General features: G+C 50.9%; 1 long non-coding RNA gene across 1 annotated transcript; it reads left to right on the forward strand.

Moving 5' to 3' along the window:
* Positions 1-525: 525 nt before the first annotated feature.
* Positions 526-10,874, forward strand: LOC123287654 (uncharacterized). Its single transcript, XR_006530998.2, has 3 exons — positions 526-664; positions 8,668-8,731; positions 10,739-10,874. It is a non-coding gene; the product is annotated as an uncharacterized lncRNA (long non-coding RNA).
* The last annotated feature ends 255 nt before the right edge of the window (positions 10,875-11,129 follow it).

An 11,129-nucleotide genomic window follows, 5' to 3' on the forward strand; every position in this document is an offset into this window, starting at 1 on the left:
GACGGGTGGTGCGGTTCCCTCACCAGAAAATGAATCTGGGCCCAGGCACTGAGAGCGCCCAATCTTAACCACTAGACAAAAGGGTGGGCTCTCTGTTCCTACAATTGTATTAAAAAATCAAAACTCACAAGAGGATCTTGTACCGGCTGTTTTATATTCTTTAATTAATGGTAAACATAAAATTCAGCTCTCGACGCAAGAAGCAAGAAAAGATGGAGTCAATGGCTCGAGTCACATAAGCAAAGGGAATTATTGTTATTATTAAAGCTACTGGCAACTTCCTCATTAATCTCCGAGATTTTGCCTCTGATCTCGTTTCCTGGCTCAGGCCCCTGGATCCAGCTGCAGTATTTTCAAAGTGAAGCCCATTCCATATCTGTCCTGGGCATCATCTTCTCTGCCCAGAGCTGGCGGACCCTGGTCCTTCTGAGACCTGCTGTGACAGGCGAGGGCCTCCCAGAGGTGCTCCCCCCTCGCCGAGCCAGGCCCCGCCCCGCTGGCTGCGCGGCTCCATCGTCACGTGTCCCTCCCTCCCACCCTCCAGCCTCTCTCCTACCTGCGCGTCTATAAGCGTGCTCTGGGGAGGGTCCGGGCAACAGCTGCCTTTGATCAGCCCAACATCTGGGAGACTCGGCACTTCAAGAACGCTGCCTGGTGATCAAAGGTGGGAACGCTGTGACAGCCGAGACTTGGCAGGGACCCAGCCCAGCTAAATGCATGGGTGGGGGAAGGGAAGGAGAGGGGATGGAGGTGGGGACAGAGAGCGGGGAGCAACCCACCCAACTGCGGGGACCTGGCACGCAGGGCAGCTGTTAGGAGCTGGAGCTTTGCTTCTGTGACCCCATCTCTCTGTGCCTCAGTTTCCTCCTCTGCAAAATGGGGATAATAAAGTGGGGACAGAATGAGCTAAGAAATGAAAGGCGCTCAGAACAGTCGCTGGTTCCCAGGGAGAGCTCACAAATGCCAGGTGTTGTTGCTGGGCTGCATGGCCATTCTTAATCCTAGAGCCAGGTCTGGGAGCGAATGACAGAGTGCATCTTTCCAAAAGCTTTAGTGCCTACTTTTTTTTTCCGGAACCATTTTGGGCCTCGGTTTCCCCATCAGTAAAATGGAGATCCATAACCAGACTTTGGAAGCAGGCAAAGATTATTTCTATTGGACCCATGAGAAACGAAGTTCTCCAGACGGGAAGTCCTGCGCATATCAGCACACTGAACTGTCACAAACCGAACTCACCCCTTGGAACCAGCAGCCAGACGGAGAAACAGAACATTTCCAGCCCCGGAAACTCCCTCGTGCTCCCTTCCGGTCATTCTCCCTCCATGGACACCGCTCAACTTTGTTTTTATTTACTGCATGCCTTGCAGGCATTGGCCTCGCATAAACCTTGCAGCAACGCTGCTATGAGGCTGGCAGGGTCATGATCCCCATTTTACAGATGAGAAAACTGTGGTGCAGAGTCCAAGTAACTTGCCCAAGGTCACGCGTTGGTCGGGGAGGCTGCAGCACCTCAAGCCCTGGCTGCGGGACTGCGAGCTCTTGCTGTTGTAGGGCTGGTGCTCTTGGGAGTGAGTGGGTGGAGTGTTTGTAATTTTTGGAGGGGTGGGCGTGTTAGAGAAGCAGGCCTACAAATAATAGTCGTGTAACGCCTCAGGGCTTTTAGGAATAGCGCTGTGCCATGGCCCAGGGGGCTTCTATGATGCCCCTGAGCTCCTGATAAGCAGCGGCCAGTGGCTTGCCCTTGGGAACTGGATACCAGGCCCCTGCACCTGCCTGCGTGGCTTTCCTCTCATCCTCCCAATTCTCTCCCTCCCAGAGCTCCATCAGTCCTTCCAGGGGACATGCCGATGGCATCAGGGAGAGCCCACTCCCCTTTCCTTGTAGTCTTAGCCTGAAGAATATCTTAGCCTGGGTCCGAAAGCAGAGCTTGAGGCAAGGGTTCACACGCAGGAGGTTGATGTGGGAAATAACCCTGGGAAGCAGGAAAAGGGACAGGGAAGGAGGGAAAGCCCAAGAGGGCAGGTGTTACTGACTTGGCAGCTGGGGTGCCTTCTGTGGGACCTCGTGGAATGCACCTCAGAGGCGTATGTCCAGGGCATCAAGGCGGGAAGCATTTCTCCATTGGCTCCCTTCCCCCATTGGTCAAGGCGGTCCCATGGCTGTTAACCCCCGCTCCCTTCTAAGCTGTGCATTGGTGAGGGTGTCACATTGCCCAGGGCACCCACAAGCCCCAGGACAGAGGTACCACTGAGTGGCCTGTGGCACTGTCCAGTTTTCACCTGCACCAAGCTGGTCACGGCTGGCCTGGAACTGGTCACAGCATCACATGCTGTTTGCTCGATGCGCACGTCTGTGTCTGACTTCCCATTTTCATAAGGACACCAGTCATACTGATTAGAGGGAAGAGGCGGGACTGAGAAGATGGAAGATGCGCACGAAGGAGTCTGAGACACTCGAGGCCTCTGGGAATGCTTCTCAGAGTCTGTGGGCCGGCTCACTCTCCCCACAGTAACCGGTCACCCCCACCCACTCGTCCCTCCCCCGTCCCTGGTGAACACTGTCCTTCCACCCTTTGCTCTGACAATGCAACACGGGGCCTGCCCTACTTTAAGACATCCTTAAATTGTGTTTCCCAAATATTCGTATAGAGAAGTCCTAACCCTTAGTGCCTCCGACTGTGATGGCCTTATTTGGAAATAGGGTCGTTGCATATATAAGTAGTCAAGATGAGGTCACACTGTGATAGGGTGGGCCCCTAATCAGTATGGCTGGTGTCCTTATGAAAATGGGAAGTCAGACACAGACGTGCGCATCGAGCGAACAGCATGTGGAGATGAAGGCAGAGATCGAGGAGATGCGTCCACAAGCCAAGGCATGCCAAAGATACCACCAGAAGCCAGGGAGAGGCAAGGAACAGGTTCTCCCTCACAGCCCTCAGAAGGAACCACCCCTGCCCACACCTTGGTCTCAGAGCTCTAGCCTCCAGAACTGTCAGAATGAATCTCCGTTGCATACGCCACCAAGTTGGCAGTACTTTGTTATGGCAAACTTAGCAAACTAACAAACACCCTAAAATAGAAAATTCAGTGCTGCCAAAGAGAGGAACTCCTTTCTTCGGACATGTTTTGGGTCACGGGCCACTTGGATAATCAAATGAAACAACAGACCCTCTGTACAAAAAAGCTCATATCCATATCAAATTCTGGAAACAACATTCGGAAGTTCTCAAATATCCCCAAATGCATCCTTGGCTTTAGAGACATCCTGGAGATGGTTAATGCCTCACAGAGGCGAGCATTTTCATGCACGAGTAGAGATGCATCTCCGAGCTGATTATGTCAAGTGGATTTGACCTACAGATGTTCTTTTTATGAGCAACCTTTGTAGGAACATAAATCATGAGAAGGGAGAGAAGTCTGTAACCTTTATGACGGAGGGGCGAGAGCGGCAGAAACCGTGAGCGAGGCTTTGGTACCAGTAATGCCCCATGAGTCATGTCACGGCTTCCGGCTCACGGGAGGTGCTCACCAATGCTTGCCCCTTTCTGCTAGCCCCTGGGAAAGAGGGACATATCAACAGGATCTGGCACTTGCAGACTAGAAAATGCTACATGGGGCTATTCATTTTAACCAGTCGCCCAGGTTTTTGGCAGATTCGCACTGTCAGTGCTCCATCCAGCTTCCTTTTCTTTGGAGCATCTCTGTGAACGTCCTCTGGCTTCTGTGACCTTTCGCCTCTTGCCTCTGCCCCTGTGGCTGTCTCTGAGTCTGCGCCAGGCTACTGGCTGTTCTGCCTACAAGCCCAGAGGGCAGAGGGGCCAGGAGACAGAACACGCCCCAGGCACCACTCTGGAGTGGCCCTTAGCTGATGACCGATGGGGACAGGAGTGTGAAAGTTCAGCTTCTTTGCATGGACTCAGTTACACTCCCGAGGTATAATTTACACTCCGGAGCTCCCCACAGGATCAGGCTGTGCCGAAGCACTGCTGAAACCTCACCCTGCCTTGGCTCTTCCCCTCATCGCCTGATGGTTTCTCCCAAGCACTTGCTCATAAATCACTTGCATAAGAGTCTTGTGTCAGTTCCTGCTTCTGCAAACCTGACATAAGCAGGACCGTTTAGTCCCTTCTGAGCATCCCAAATATCCTGGGATATCTACCATGGGTCTGGTCCCACTTGTGCTCCAATGAGATGAGGAGAGAGAATAGCAGGGCATGTTAGGAGCGAGGATGATGCAGGGAAGACCTCTTCCAGTTAATAAGGGGATCAGGGTGAGCACTCAGACGTTAGGCCAGAGCTCCTCCATCTCGGCGCTATTGACATTTGGGGGCGGCATAATTCTTTGTGGCAGGCGGCTGTCCTGGGCACTGTAGGATGTAGAGCCTCGACCCGCTCGATGCTAGTAGCAGCCCTCCAGTTGTCACAAACAAAAATGCCTCCAGACGTTGGCAAATGCCCCCCGGTTGAGAATTGCTGCATTAAACCAAGGCCTGAGTGATGAGTAAGACTTAGCCAAGAGAAGGCAGCATTCTGGGAGCAGAAACAGCGTGTGCAAAGGCCCTGAGGTGGCAGAACTTGGGACATTGGAGGAAGAGAAGGAAGGATAATGTGGCTGAGTGCAGTGAGCGTGGGGAGAATGGTGTGAGATGATGCTGGGCAGGCGGGCAAGGGCCAGTCACGCGGGGCCCCGTGGGCCACAGGAGAGGCTTCAGGTTTTAACTTAAGAGCAATGGGAAGTCACAGAAGCGTTGGGTCCCCCCCCCACCAATGCATTCTACATATGTTTTGTAGACATCTACTTTGTTCCAGACACTGTGAGTGACAGTCAGAGATGGACGACATTGAACAGATGTGGCAAGAGTGGCCCCCCTCGTCTCGCTCCTGATCTTAGGGGATGCCTCAGTCGTTCCTCATGAAGTCTGATGCTCGCTGTGGGTTTCTTATCGAATTGAGGAAAGTTCCCTCATATTCCTAATTTATTGAGTGTTTTTTATTGCTTTTTCACAAAAGGGTGTTTAATTCCCAGAAGGATTCACAGAGGAGTACCTTGAACTGACTTTTCCTTTTCTTTTTTTACATTATTTTATTGAGGTCATGTTGGCCTATAACATTGTGTAATTTCAGGTGTGCTTTATTTGTCAGTTTCAGTATAGACTGCACCGTGCTCACCACCCATAGTCCAGTTATTATCTGTCCCCATACATATGTGTGCCCCTTGACCCCTTTCGCCCTCCTCCCATCCCCTTCCCCTGGTAACCACTGATCTGTTCTCTTTGTCCGTGTGTTTGTTTATCTTCCACATATGAGCGACATCATACGGTGTTTGTCTTTCTCTGTCTGACTTATTTCACTCAGCATAATACCCTTAAAGTGCATCTATATTGTTGCAAATGACACACTTTGTCTTTTTTATGGCTGAGTAGTATTCCATCATATATATACCACATCTTCTTTATCCATTCATCAGTCAATGGGCACTTAGGTTGCTTCCACGTCTTGCTATAGTGAATAATGCTGCGATGAACATAGGGGTGCATAAATATTTTTGAATTGTTCATTTCGTGTTCTTTGGATAAATACCCAGTAATGACATAGCTGGATTGTATGGTATTTCTATTTTTAATTTTTTGAGAAATCCCCGTACTGTTTTCCACGGTGGCTGCGCCAGTTTGCATTCCCACCAGCACTGTATGAGTGTTCTCTTTCCTCCACATCCTCTCCAACATTTGTTACTTCTTGTCTTGTTAATTACAGCCAGTCTGACGGGTGTGAGGTGATATCTCATTGTAGCTTTGATTTGCGTTTCCCTCATAATTAGTGATGTTGAACATCTTTTCATGTGCCTGTTCACCATCTGTAACAAATGGGACTACATCAGACTTAAAAGCTTCTGTACAGCAAAGGAAACAAGGAACAAAATGAAAAGACAACCCACCAACGGCGAGAAAATACTTGCAAATCATGTATCCGACAACAGGTTAATATACTCCAAAATGTCCTCTTCTCCTACAAGCACGGCTGATGCAGATGCCTTTCTTGTGAAATGACCATCTCCCAGGCCCTCTTCTCTGATTTGCCAAGATACACAGTCTCCACCCATCCTCCTCAGCCCGGTGCCCAGCCGTCTCAGAGAGAATGAGCCACTTGTGGGTCCTGCAGGGCCGCCCTGCCCAAGGTGGTCATTGGCATCTCCATGAGTGTGACCTCCTCTGCCCTGGGCTCCGGCAGCCCCCGCCGGAGCTGGCCAGACTCTCCCAGGCTCCCAGTGGCTCCTGCTCAGGGAAAGCCACACCGCCTCCCTCACTGGTTAGAGGTCTGAGTTTTTTTGGAGGCATCTAATGACGATTTTCAAAAACCTTATTTTACTTCTTTTCCAAAAACAACCCATGAAACAATCTTACAGCCAAAGGAAATGCACCTTGGTTGGGAACCGCCCTGCCTGGGGAGGCAGATGGAGAGCGATTTTTTTTTCCCTTTCTTCCTGGTGCTTTAAGAAACTTGACGGCAACTTGGTTTTCCTTTCTCAACTTTTAGGTAAGAGCTTTTTCCAATAAGTCGCTTCAGTAATCTCCAGGTCTCTAGATCCTGGAACTATCCTGTGTACCCCCTCTCCTCCATAAGTCTCTCTCTAGGCTAATGGTCACTCTCGTTTGAGTGGAATTTGAATAGGACTCTCGCACAGGATGTAGCATGTTGTGGGGGTCGGGGTGGGGGGGGGGGCGGTGACCTGGGAAGTGTCAAGGCTGCAATACAGGAGCTTGGCCTCTTTAAAGTGGGACAGGAGCAAGGGAGGAGCCTCTGGCTGCAGAGGAAGGTTGCAATATGGCGCAGCTCAGGATGGAAGCTGGGCAACCGTCCTCTCCTAATATTAGCTGCCACGGCTGAGGCAAGCCCAGCCAAGCATATCACACACATAAAAACAACCTCAGCCCCGAGGTAGGACGGATCAAAGACTCAGATCCTGAGGTCGGGAGGTGTCTTGGGCTGGGCTCCCCCCGAAGCAGACCCTGAGCCAAGAAATTGAATGGAAGTGGTTTGTTCGGGAGGTGAGGCCAGGGAGCTCTGGGTGCAGGGTGGGGCGTTGAGATGGGAGATGCGGCTGGTCAGAGTGAGAATCAAGCCTGAGGCTCCAGCACCCCTTTCCTCCTCCTTTCCCAGTGTGAAAAGCCTTGATTCGGTGACTGGGCAGCCCTGTGTTAACAAAACTAAGTGTCCTCAAGTGCAGCATTTTCTAAATACGTGTATGAGATTACATAGTTTGCTCAGGCTGCTATGACAAAGGGCTACAGACTGGGTGTGAACACAAAGTTATTGTCTCGCAGTCCTGGAGGCTGGACGTCCAAGATCAAGGTGTCGGCAGGGTTGGTTTCTTCTGAGGCCTCGCTCCCTGGCCTGCCGATGGCCGTCTTCTCCCTGTGTCCTCACATGGTCTTCCCTCTGTTTGTGTCTGTGTCTAAATTTCCTCTTCTCATAAGGACACAGTCATATTGGATCAGGGCCCACCCTAATGACCTCATTTTCACTTCATTACTTCTTTAAAGACCCTATCTCCAAAAACCAGCACATCCTGAGGTTTTGGGGGTTAGGAGTTTCACATATGAGTTTTGGGGGGACACGATTCCACCCGTAATGGCTATTGACACTGGAAATTGTGTTGGAAGCCACAGGAACCCTTTTGCCTAATTCAGGATGATTGAGTCTTTGGTTTGTCCCTGGAGATACATTCAGTGTCTAAAATGCAACCATTTTCTATATTTCATTAAGTGATTTTTAAAGAAGCTTCTGGACTGTGACATCCAGTTCATGCCATGGTGAGGCCATCCCCTTAGGAATACTTACTAAATCTATGTTAGAATTAGGGATTTAGGTAAATGAGGAGGTATACATGCTGGGTGGCTCCATGAGCATCGTACACAGGGATCGTGATGGTTATAAGCCCGTTGTTCTCAACCTTGGGTGTACATTAGGCTCCTGGGGGAGCTCTGAGACATCCTGATGCCAGGTCCCACCCCGGACCAATGACGTCAGCTTCCCTGGGGGTGGGGCCTGAGCATCAGGATTTTTCAAAGCTCCCCAGGTGATTCCAAGGGGTAGCCAAAGAGTAAGAAACCCTTTTTGAGACTAATGTGTTTCCCAAATAATACTTTGTGGTTCAAAGGAAAATCATTGAGAAGCCTCCTGTAATACAGAGACTTTGTAATTATTCAAATATTAGGCAAATGACTCTTCTCTAAGGGATACGCTGGAGGAGGGGGGGGTTCTTGCCTTCTATTCCGGCACAGGAAATCTGGTTTCTGCGGGTTGTGTCCCGGCACCCCCGCCCCCCATGCTTCTCCACATGATCTCTTCTGTTTCCCCCACTCTCCACCCCCAGATCTTCTCTCCATCCTTCTCCATCCTGCTCTGTGTCCTGCACGGCTGACCTGTATGGCCCACCAATGGGCTTCCCTGCCCTTGGCTTCTGGCTGGCTCTGGCCGACAGGGAGCCGTGCCAGGAAAAAAGAAGGACATTGAGGTGGGGGTGTGGACTCGTGTGGCTCCCTCCCTGGGAGGTTGTCTTGGGATGACTGTGGAGATGCCTGCTTCATAAAGCAATGAAAATAATTTTATTTATTTTTAACCAGATGCCCTTCTGCCAAAGTCTTTAAGTTTGTTTGTGTTTAAACAGAGACAATGAACTGATGAAGAGGTGTTTACAACCCACTAGCACCAAGCCGGGCTTTCTCCTGCAGGTAATCCGAAAGATTGGATAAACAGTGAATGAGAGAGTGTGGAATTGACTTTCCCAATGTTATTTAACGTGGTGCCCATGCATTATGTCCCACCCTGGATCGTCAGTGGGAGATGATATATCCTATTGTTTAAAAATGTACCTAGGATTTGTTTTAATCAGGTATGAAGGGGCACACAGACACAGAAATGCCTGTGGTGAAGGAGAAAGTTCGTACTCGCAGATCCCTAGAAACAGGAGGTACGGCAGGGCCACTATGCAGGGCCACATGGGGACGCACCAGGGTCGGTCAGGAGGCAGAGGGGGTGAGCTGTAAATGGGAGCAGGAGCCTTTGTTGTGGTTTCCGTGGGAAAGGCAAGGCAGGGTGGCAGGCGTAGGTCTGGCTAGTCTGAATAATGTCAGCAGGCTCTGGGGCGGGGTGCTGACTGGAGGAGCTGTCTGGTACCCAGCCCCGGGGGATGAGGGCAGGTGGATTGAGGCCTGAGTGTGAGAGCCCATATGGGAGGTGGTGGGCGTGGGCTCTGCGTGGGTTAGCTTGCATGTGAAAGCTACTCTTGTAGGTAAGTCCTTTCCTATCTCCAGGAATCCAGCAGCCCTGGGAGGAGCAGTCTCTCCAGGATCAGGAAGGCCCAGGGTGTCAAAACATCAGAGAATACAGCAAATAGAAAGCGATGGTTACTACGCCTACCTTGAGAAAACCTTCCAGAGAGGAAGGGGAGGGCAGGGTGACATCCTGCCAGGCCAGGTGGAGGTCTGCTTAAATCCCACCTATCTTGAAAGTGCTCGTGAGGTTTCTAATGTCCCTCAGGTTCCCCGGGTGGCACTGGTTATCCAGAGATCAGAAGGAGCCAAGGGCTGGGAAAAGGTAAGACGGGAAAGGAAGAGGGAGGAGCCGGCGACAGGGCAGAGGCGAGGCAGAAAGGGCCGAGGCGCACCACGTCCAACTGGACAGGCCGTGGTGAAAACTAGGTAGCCAGATGACAATGATGGGCAAACTCTGCCAGGACCTGGTAGTCCCGAGGCTCCTGGTGTAGAGACCTCCCAGGGTCAGACAAGCACCCCCGGAAGAAGAAGAGATGAACAGAGGTGAGAGAGAGAAGAAAACTGATCCTGGAGTGTCTGGCTGGGAGAGCCCTGGGCTGCTCTGCAGTCTGCAGAGAGGGGAAGGGACTCACCCAAGGTCACACAGCGATGGGAGGCAGAGCAGGGACTGGCATTCTGGTCTTCAGAGGCATCCCTGTGGGTCCCCCATGTCTCCTTTGGTATACAGAGCTGGACCACTACTGTAGGTACCGTTTGGGTTTCCAGCTTCCCCTAGGGATATGAGACGAGAGGACCCCATCAGCTCTGTACTGATGTCCCCATCACCTCAGAGTCTGGGGCAGAGCCCTTCTCTGCTTTTGGCTCATTCTGGCCTCACACCAGTCCCTGTGCTCTCTGATGCTAATCCTTAATATAATGAACACAAAGTGTTATCATAGTGGCAAGACCTGGCCCTTGTTAAGTGCTGGATACCCATTTAAATGCATACATGCCGTCTCTCACTTACTCCTCACTATAACCCTGGGAGGTTGGTTTTATCATTATTTCCACCTCACAGATAAGGAAGCTGAGGTCCGTTTTGCAGACATTTCTAAAAGGGAGAGCGAGTGGAGCAGAGATCCTTCCCTGGACAGTGGGGTTCGACACGCATGTTTGAGTTGCTTCCATATTAGGAACTTCCTTTTATTAAACACTTACTGCTAGGCCCTTCACGTACATGATTTCATCTCATCCTTGCAACAAGCTTATGAAAACAGCACCATGAACGTCCCCATTTAACAGATGAAGAAGCTAAGGCATCTTTCTGGGGATGTGTCTTCCTCAAGGTGACATGGCCAGCCAGAGGTGAAGATAGGATTTGAACCTAGGTCTTTATTTCGTGTGGATTAACCACTGACCTACCCTCTACAGTACGCTCCTTCTTAGCCCTGTCTCTTTCCCTTTCCATCTCCCTTTCTGCTCCAGCATCCCGTTGCCATGGAAACCAGCTGCAAGCAGCCATAGCCAGTCGGGACCTCACCTCATCTGGAATTCACATCTTTTCATTTCTGCTCTGAGCTTCTCTGACCACAGGGAGAAATCCTCCTACCATTTGGACACCTCCACACACCTGCAAGAGTTCAGGGGTTAACGTTCTCCGGGACGACGCTTGACTCTCAGAGTCAGAAGCTGCTAGATAAGCACTCCCCACTCCCTTCTCCTGTGTCTTGAGGCTTGGAGACAGAAGCAGTTCCCAGATGTTTGGAAAGGGGAGTCCAGGAAGGCCTCCCAGGGGTGGTGATGTTGGAGATGAATCTTGGAGGACAAATGAAAAATACCCGGGGAAAAAGAAAAGAAGGGACAGTGCAGACACAGG

Source organism: Equus asinus, chromosome 8 (genome assembly GCF_041296235.1).
Source record: "Equus asinus isolate D_3611 breed Donkey chromosome 8, EquAss-T2T_v2, whole genome shotgun sequence".
NCBI classification, from domain to species: domain Eukaryota; kingdom Metazoa; phylum Chordata; class Mammalia; order Perissodactyla; family Equidae; genus Equus; species Equus asinus.